Here is an 8,556-nt window from a genome sequence, read left to right as displayed (position 1 = left end):
AGAATTTTATACGTTTCAATAAGATTCCCCTCTCATTTTTCTAAACTCTAGTGAATACAGGCCTAGTCGACCCAATCTCTCCTCATACGACAGTCCTGCCATCCCAGGAATCAGTCTGGTGAACCTTTGCTGCACTCCCTCCATGGCAAGTATATCCTTTCTTAGGTAAGGAGACCAAAACTCACCTGATCGAGGCCTCCCGCGGTGTGCGTGGCGGAGATCGCGATCACCAAGGCGGCATTTTCCTTTCGGATTGCTTCAGTTAAGAACACTGTTGCCCAGGATATCTGTCTGATCTTCAAATAGTTCCTTGGGAATCAGTATTGACCTAAAGTGGGGCTCGAACACCCAATCTTCTGTCTTGAAGACAAGGGTGCCACCAACTTACCCGGCCAGGCATCCTTATCCAATAGACTCAGATTGGTGGGGAAAACAGAAGAGAAGTCCATTAGCACTTTCTACCAGTCTTGCTCACTTGTTTAATTTATTTTATTTCCTTTGAAGAAAATACGATTGTAACGACCCAAACTTTTCACATTTTCGAATCAAGAGGTTTATCATTTTAAATACAGGAACATAGCCAGTGAATCAAAACTGCAAAATCTCCACCTACACGCACCACCATTTATCCAATCCCAATTTTCCTGTTGTCCTGGTGGATTTTGAGGAAACCGTTGATATTTCTAACGGAGGTCACATCAATTAAAGATAATTGCCTTTTTTTAATCATGGCCTTTTTTTGAAATACCTGATCAAGCGGGGAGATCGGATACCTGGTATTCTGGTGAGAAAGCCCCAGTAACCTATTATGCATTGAGTCCAATGGGAGGGAAGCTTGTGATCCAAGTGGATCTAGTGGCAGGATTTGCATTCATGGCACTCAGCGGTGCTTGAGATAGGGGATAGGTTGGCCGCAGGTGTCAGCCGTGGCTCTCTGGGTAGCACTCTCGCCTCCGAGTCAGAAGGTTGTGGGTTCAAGTCCCACTCCAAGAGACTTGAGCGCATAATCTAGGCTGATGCTGCAGTGCAGCACTGAGGGAGTGCTGCCCTGTCAGAGGTGCCATCGTCCAGATGAAAAGTTAAACCAAGGCCTTGTCTGCTCTCGCAGGCGGTTGTGAAAGATCCCATGGGCACTATTTAGAAGAAGAGCAAGGGAGTTCTCCCCGGTGTCCTGGCCAATATTTATCCCTCAACCAACATCACTAAGACAGATTATCTGGTTATTATCACATTGCTGTTTGTGGGAACTTGGCTGCTGCGTTTCCGACATTACAACACTTCAAAAGTACTTATTTGGCTGTGTAGCGCTTTGGGATGTCCTGAGGTCATGGAAGGCATTATAGAAATGCAAGTCTTTCTTTTTTCAATCTTTCGCTGGAACTGTACAGGTGAGAAATGCAGTGGTGAGGATATTCCATGGTGGTCCAAGGAGACTTTCACACTGGCTGCTGGTATTAAGGTTGATTCTCAAACTGGAATTTGCAAAAACCTGTGAATTTTGAAGATTCAAAGTAGATTGAAAATCAGATGATGAAGGAAAACTGAATTCTTGCCAGTACCACTGGTATATGATTTCATTCTCACCAATTATCTCATAAGAACATAAGAAATAGGAGCAGGAGTAGGCCATTCGGCCCCTCGAGCCTGCTCCACCATTCAATAAGATCATGGCTGATTTTCTACCTCAACTCCACCTTCCCGCACTATCCCCATATCCCTTGGTTCCCTTAGTATCCAAAAATCTATCGATCTCTGACTTGAATATACTCAACGACTGAGCCTCCACAGCCCTCTGGGGTAGAGAATTCCAAAGATTCACCACCCTCTGAGTGAAGAAATTTCTCCTCATCTCAGTCTTAAATAGCCAACCCCTTATTCTGAGACTGTGACCCCTGGTTCTAGACTCCCAGCCAGGGGAAACAGCCTCTCAACAACTACCCTATCAAGCCCTCTAACAATTTTGTACATTTCAATGAGATCACCTCTCATTCTTCCAAACTCTGGAGAATATAGGCCTAGTCTACTCAATCTCTCTTTATAGGACAATCACCCTCCCATCCCAGGAATCAGTCTGGTGAACCTTTGTTGCACTCCCTCTAAGGCAATATATCCTTCCTTAGGTAAGGAGACCAAAACTGTACACAATACTTCAGGTGTGGCCTGGAGGACAGCTAATGTAGTATCATTATTCAAGAAGGGTAGTAGGGATAAACCAGGGAATTACAGGCCAGTGAGCCTAACATCAGTGGTAGGGAAATTATTGGAAAAAATTCTGAGGGACAGAATTAGTCTCCACTTGGAGAGGCAAGGATTAATGAAGGATCGTCAGCATGGTTTTGTCAGGGGGAGATCATGTCTAACCAATTTGATTGAATTTTTCGAGGGGGTGACTAGGTGCGTGGATGAGGGTAGTGCAGTTGATGTAGTCTACATGGACTTCAGTAAGGCATTTGACAAAGTCCCGCATGGGAGAATGGTCAAGAAGGTAAGAGCCCATGGGATCCTGGGCAATTTGGCACATTGGATCCAAAATTGGCTTAGTGGCAGGAGGCAGAGGGTGATGGTCGAAGGTTGTTTTTGTGACTGGAAGCCTGTGTCCAGTGGTGTACCGCAGGGATTGGTGCTGGGTCCTTTGCTGTTTGTAGTGTACATTAATGATTTAGATATGAATGTAGGAGGTATGATCAGTAAGTTCGCAGATGACACAAAAATTGGTGGAGTGGTAAATAGCGAGGAGGGAAGCCTCAGGCTACAGGATGATATAGATGGGTTGGTCAGATGGGTAAAACAGTGGCAAATGGAATTTAATCCTGAAAAGTGTGAGGCGATGCATTTTGGGAGGATTAACAAGACAAAGGAATACACAATGAATGGAAGGACCCTAGGAAGGACAGAGGATCAGAGGGATCTTGGTGTGCATGTACATTGTAGGGGTCGCAAAATCCCCTCAGCCCCCGAAGATCGGGAAATATTAATCCACATCGTGGATGAAGACTTGTGTGATTTAAATTGTCTCTGGGTTGGACAATGTTTTAAAACATACCCAGAACCGCAAAAGGCTGCGTTAAAAATCTCGTAAGCTAGGCAGCACTTGGACACTGGAATCAAAGAACTTTGTGAAAATCGCACACTTTAAGATTGTACATTTTATTAAAAGATGTACTCTTGAGTTTTGGACTGTTTAAATTGCCCAGGGCATAAAAATGGCTGAACAGACCTCATGGAAACAGAATTTTAAAAGGCAGCAGAAAGGACAGACAGGCTGTTAGTGTATGAAAAGCTCAGTGCTGCCCTGTAGTAAGTTTGAATGGAGCCCGAGCTGTCAGTCACCCTGTGGTATTGGGTGGGTCCAGTAACCTACAAGCTGCTTGTTTACACTGGGGAGTAGCCCGTTTGAATCAGCCAATCATCGGCCAGCAAGCACAATGGGTTGTTTACACACATCCATTCACTGAAATTGACTCTACTACGTGATGTCTCCATGTATGAATGGAGGAAGTTAAAAGCCCTTCTCTTGTGTATTCGGACTTTTTGGCGCGAAATTGCGCACGGACCTTTTTGGCGCGAAAACAGCAGGGACTCCCAGGGTATAAAGATTAAGCCCAGGAAGTCCTCTGGGGCTTTTTTGTCTCTTTTACTCTTTGGACTGCAGGTGAGCAAGGCTTCTGACCCACGAGCAAGACAATCTAGTGAGAAGTAAAGGGGTGGTAATTTAAGGGAAATGTTGCTAAGATTGTAAGGTTAACATTGTAGCCATTTATCCCTCATTTTTGCCATCTGCCTTCCCCTGTTAAGCAATTTTACCGTGATTACTTTGATCGTGTGGTGTAGTTTCTTTAGTTTTAATAAAATTTGACTTTCTTGCTTCCAGACCACTTGTCCGTTTTTAATATATCATTAATTATAAGTTCCTCCAGTCAGAACTGGAGGGGGGGAGTTTAGCGGTTCTAAACCGCTGATTGGAGTTGGTCACAGTGCAGTGGCAAAGGCTGCCTGACCAGGTAAATTACCGTAAACCAGGTAAAGGATGCCCCCCTACAACATAGATCCCTGAAGGCAGCAGGACAGGTAGATAAGGTGGTTAAAAGGCATATGGAATACTTGCCTTCATTAGCCGAGGCATAGAATATAAGAGCAGGGAGGTTGTGATGGAGCTGTACAAAACACTAGTTAGACCACAGCTGGAATACTGTGTGCAGTTCTGGTCGCCACACTATAGGAAGGATGTGATTGCATTGGAGAGGGTGCAGAGGAGATTCACCAGGATGTTACCTGGGCTAGAGAGCTTCAGCTATGAAGAGAGACTGGACAGGCTGGGGTTGTTTTCCTTAGAGCAGAGACAGCTGAGGGGGTCCTGATTGAGGTGGACAAAATTATGAGGGGCATAGATAGGGTAGATAGAAAGGAACTTTTCCCATTAGTAGAGGGGTCAATAACCAGGGGACATAGTTTCTCGCACTCCTGGGCCTGTACGCGTAGGCCTGCGTAGAGGCCCACGTAGCCCAGGGGCGCAGGTGGTTCGCGAGCGCCCCTGGGATCATGTGGGCCGGCCCAACGAATGACAGAAGGGGGATCCTCATTCATGCTTATGGGAATTCCGTATGTACGGAATCCCACCAGTATGAATGGGAATACCCAAAAAATACCTCTAAACTTTAAATAAATACAAAACCATCACATATTTAAAATTAATTAAAATGGCATTAAATTCAATATTTAAAACAAAAATTTAATTTTTTGAAAAATAAATTTACATGTTTTAAAGGGGCTAAAAATAAACTTACCTTGTCTCACAGGTTTTTAAATGTATAAATTATTGAACAAGTTTTATTTTTCTGTTATGCTTACACTGGAAAAAAAGAGGTTGTAAGCCTGCTTTGATCAGGCGTAAGAATTTCACGGGCACTCGCTGGGTAGAAGTTGGGCAAATAGCCCTATTCCCGGGGATGCAGAGGATCTGCCAAGAAAATTCTTGACAAATCACAAGTCCCGGCATTTCGCGCACGCACAGTGCGTGCCTGAACCCGGAACTTGCAAGGCCCTTGCGGGCGCGTACACACTTCGTACGTACCTGTAGGGACCGCAAATTATGGCCCAATATGATTTTCTAAGTGCCCTGTTACGACTTTCCTAATAGTAGATCCTAACATTTTCCCTACTACAGTACTGATGTCAGGCTAACTGGTCTGTAGTTCACTGTTTTCTCTCTCCCTCCTTTCTTGAATATTTCACATCATTTTACTCTTGATTTGCATTTCCTTAGTTTAAATGCAGAATTAGCTTTTTCATCAGTGGATTATAAAATATCCTGCAATTTTGTTATATTTTGGTTAGAGCTTCCTTTTGAATTCCCTTTTGAAAGTGACTATTGAAGCTGCTTTCATCATCCTTTGAGGCAGTGCCATCCAGGTCACAACAACATAATCTACAAGTTCTGTGTTCAAATCCATCCCAGATGGATGGGATCAAAGTCTCCTTTATCTCCTGGCTCCTACAGGAGCTAGGGCAATTTTAATCCAGCTCACATTGGCAATGGACGCTGATGTAAGAAAACTACTAGGCACTTGGCCTGAGTATTAAACAAAGCTTTAATCAACTGTTTTTCAACATGGAGATCTAGTTGTGTCCTTCACTAGTTCCTGTTAAAGAATGTCCTGAGCAAGCTGGGCCCGTGCCCGAGTATTTATACTCTCCCTGGACAGCGCCACCAGCAGGCCGCCCAGTATTACTTCATAAGTCATTTCCACATGAATGACAAGATTCATGTCAGGCGCATCGTTAAAAGCTACACCTAACAGGCATTAATTGACAACCCAATCAGGAGCAAGAATTCCTCTGGTTGCAGTGTGCCCATGACGATAACTTCAAGATTTAGAATGCCATGGATAAATGAAGAGCACAAGAAATAGGAGCAGGAGTGGGCCACTCGGCCCCTCGAGCCTGCTCCGCCATTCTATAAGATCATGGCTGATCTTCGACCTCAACTCCACTTTCCCGTCCCATTCCCATAGAGGTTTGAAACAAACTAAAATTGAAAAAGAAAAAAAAAGACTTAGATTTCTACAGCGCCTTCCACGACCACCGGACGTCTCAAAGCGTTTACAGCCAATGAAGTACTTTTTGAAGTGCAGTCACTGTTGTAATGTGGGAAACGCGGCAGCCAATTTGCGCACAGCAAGCTCCCACAAACAGCAATGTGATAATGACCAGATAAACTGTGTAGAAGAGGATGTGTAGGGATAATGCGTATGATAAAACAAAACTATAAAAATAAGAGAGAATACAAGAAAATAAGGAAAGATCTTAAGAGAGGGATAAGGAAAGCAAGAAGGGAGAATGAGGAAATAATTCTCCAAAAATATTAAAAAGAGCACTAAAGTATTCTACAAATATATCAGTGGGAATTGTTAAACATGAAGTGGGACTTCTGACAGGAGAGGGAAGTGAGTTAGTAGAGGGCATGGTCAAATTTCTATGCCATCGTTTCCCATCTTTCAATTTTTCTCATTGGTGCTGGGACCTCATTGAAACAATTCAGGTGTGCAGGTGTACTCAATATTCATTGGCTGCATGCCTGTTTGAGGTGGGGGCTGGGAATCGGGCTTTACTGACTCCACTTAAAGCCAGCCAGCGCCTCTTAAAGGGGAGGTGCACACTGGCTGCAGTTAACAGGGGAACGTGAACACTGGCTGCAATAGGTCCAGACAGGGCTTCCAGGTTCTCCGATGCCCCGTTGCAGCCCCCTGGTCCAAGTGGTGGACAGGAGGAGAGAGATCCTGATCCCCCTTCAGGCAACACCTCTACCGCCAGTGGTAAGACATCGCAGAGGAGGTCAGTGCCAGGAGCTAAGCTCCCAGGGCATGGCTGCAATGCTGAAAGAAGTTCAGTGACCTCACCAGAGTTGCCAAGGATGTTGCTCTCTTACTCTCTTCCTCACACCTCCACCACCTTCAGCCTCAATACTCACAATTCTCCCCGCCCCCCGCACTCTCCTACAACCACCGCACTGCACCTAACTCTGCCTCCTTCTCCTCACACTCACACACTCATCACTTTCCCAAACCCTCACTTCCCCACGTTTCACATCTTACACACTGCGTACCAATTATTCCAGCATGACAGCCACATTCTCTAAACACCTCACAAGGATGTCAATAACACACTCCTTCCTTTCTTGCAGGAGAAGGTCGTGCACAACTTACACCCGGAGGCCTCCACTCTGTGGAAGAGCACGAGCTGGCCATCACGGACAGGGGGAGAGTCATGGCCGCGGCGTATTTTAATTATCACTGTGAATAATCCAGCCAGGCGGACTGGACGTCTACAGAGGAGCCCAACAGGAACGATACAGGTCGGACATTTCGGGATCGGTTTAATGCCTGTAAGACAGGCGCAGCGCCAAAGAAATCCTGGGCTGATGAGTCTGGCCAAGGCTTGCACTGTTTGAAGGCCTGACGGACTACCTATGCCTATATTCATGACTATTCAAAACAATAACTATAATACACCACAGCCATGTCTCTCCCTTTGTCTGCGATCTCCATTTTTAATTTCACTGGCCTAGAAATTCAGTTCGGACGCTATTGCGGCGCTAAAGTCGGGCGCTCGGCAAATTTAGTGGCCGCCGGAAAGTGCAGGCGAGCTCGCCGAAATTCAGTAGATTTGGCCAACTTTTTGGCCGAGCGCTGCAAAAGGCGTTGGAACCCTGTGTTCAGGCGCTAATCCGGCGATGCGGCCTGATAACGCCGATTCCGGGCGCAGCGCAGGTGCGATCATGTGGTGAGTGTCAGCAGACACCCTGACGCCGGCCAGCTCTTAAAGGGGGAAGGGTCAACTTTGACTGCAGCCACGCCCTGCATGCTGTAGCCCTGCAACTAGGCCTCAGGACTGGTTGTGTACCAAATCAACGCCTGGAGGTAATGGAGAGGGCCCGTGAAAGAGCCCAGCGGTTCTCTGAGCATGCGCTGGGTGTGCTCCTTCATGGGGTACGCAAGAGAAGACGGGTCGTGTGCCCGGCTAGTGGCAGGAAGGCTCCCAGGAGCCAGTTCAGGGAGGCGTGGACCAAAATTGCCCGGAGGGTCTCCTCCAACTCCGATGTTCCCAGGAGTGCGGACCAGTGCCGCAAGAAATACAATGACCTATGTCGGCTGGTCAAGGTGAGTACCCTTTCCAGTGTCCCCCTCATCCTTGCATGTGCACCTCCCATTAGGGCCAAAGGGACATCAAAGGTCTAATGCCCAGCCCTCCTGCCGCTGCAATGGCACTTGCATGTTAATCAATAGCTCTTTCTGCACTTATCACACTGTCCAAGCTATTCCACCATGGGAGGCCTCACACACAGCAACAGGGCACCACACTGTCCAAGCTATTCCACCATGGGAGGCCTCACACACAGCTACAGGGCACCACACTGTCCAAGCTATTCCACCATGGGAGGCCTCACACACAGCTACAGGGCACCACACTGTCCAAGCTATTCCACCATGGGAGGACTCACACACAACAACGGGGCACCACACTGTACTTAGACGCCCTCCTTTCTCTTGCAGGGCAAGC

This window comes from Somniosus microcephalus, chromosome 6 (assembly GCF_052327205.1).
Source record: "Somniosus microcephalus isolate GS21.2 chromosome 6, FLI_Smic_1.0, whole genome shotgun sequence".
NCBI lineage: Eukaryota > Metazoa > Chordata > Chondrichthyes > Squaliformes > Somniosidae > Somniosus > Somniosus microcephalus.
Note: the sequence above shows the minus strand (reverse complement) of the source record.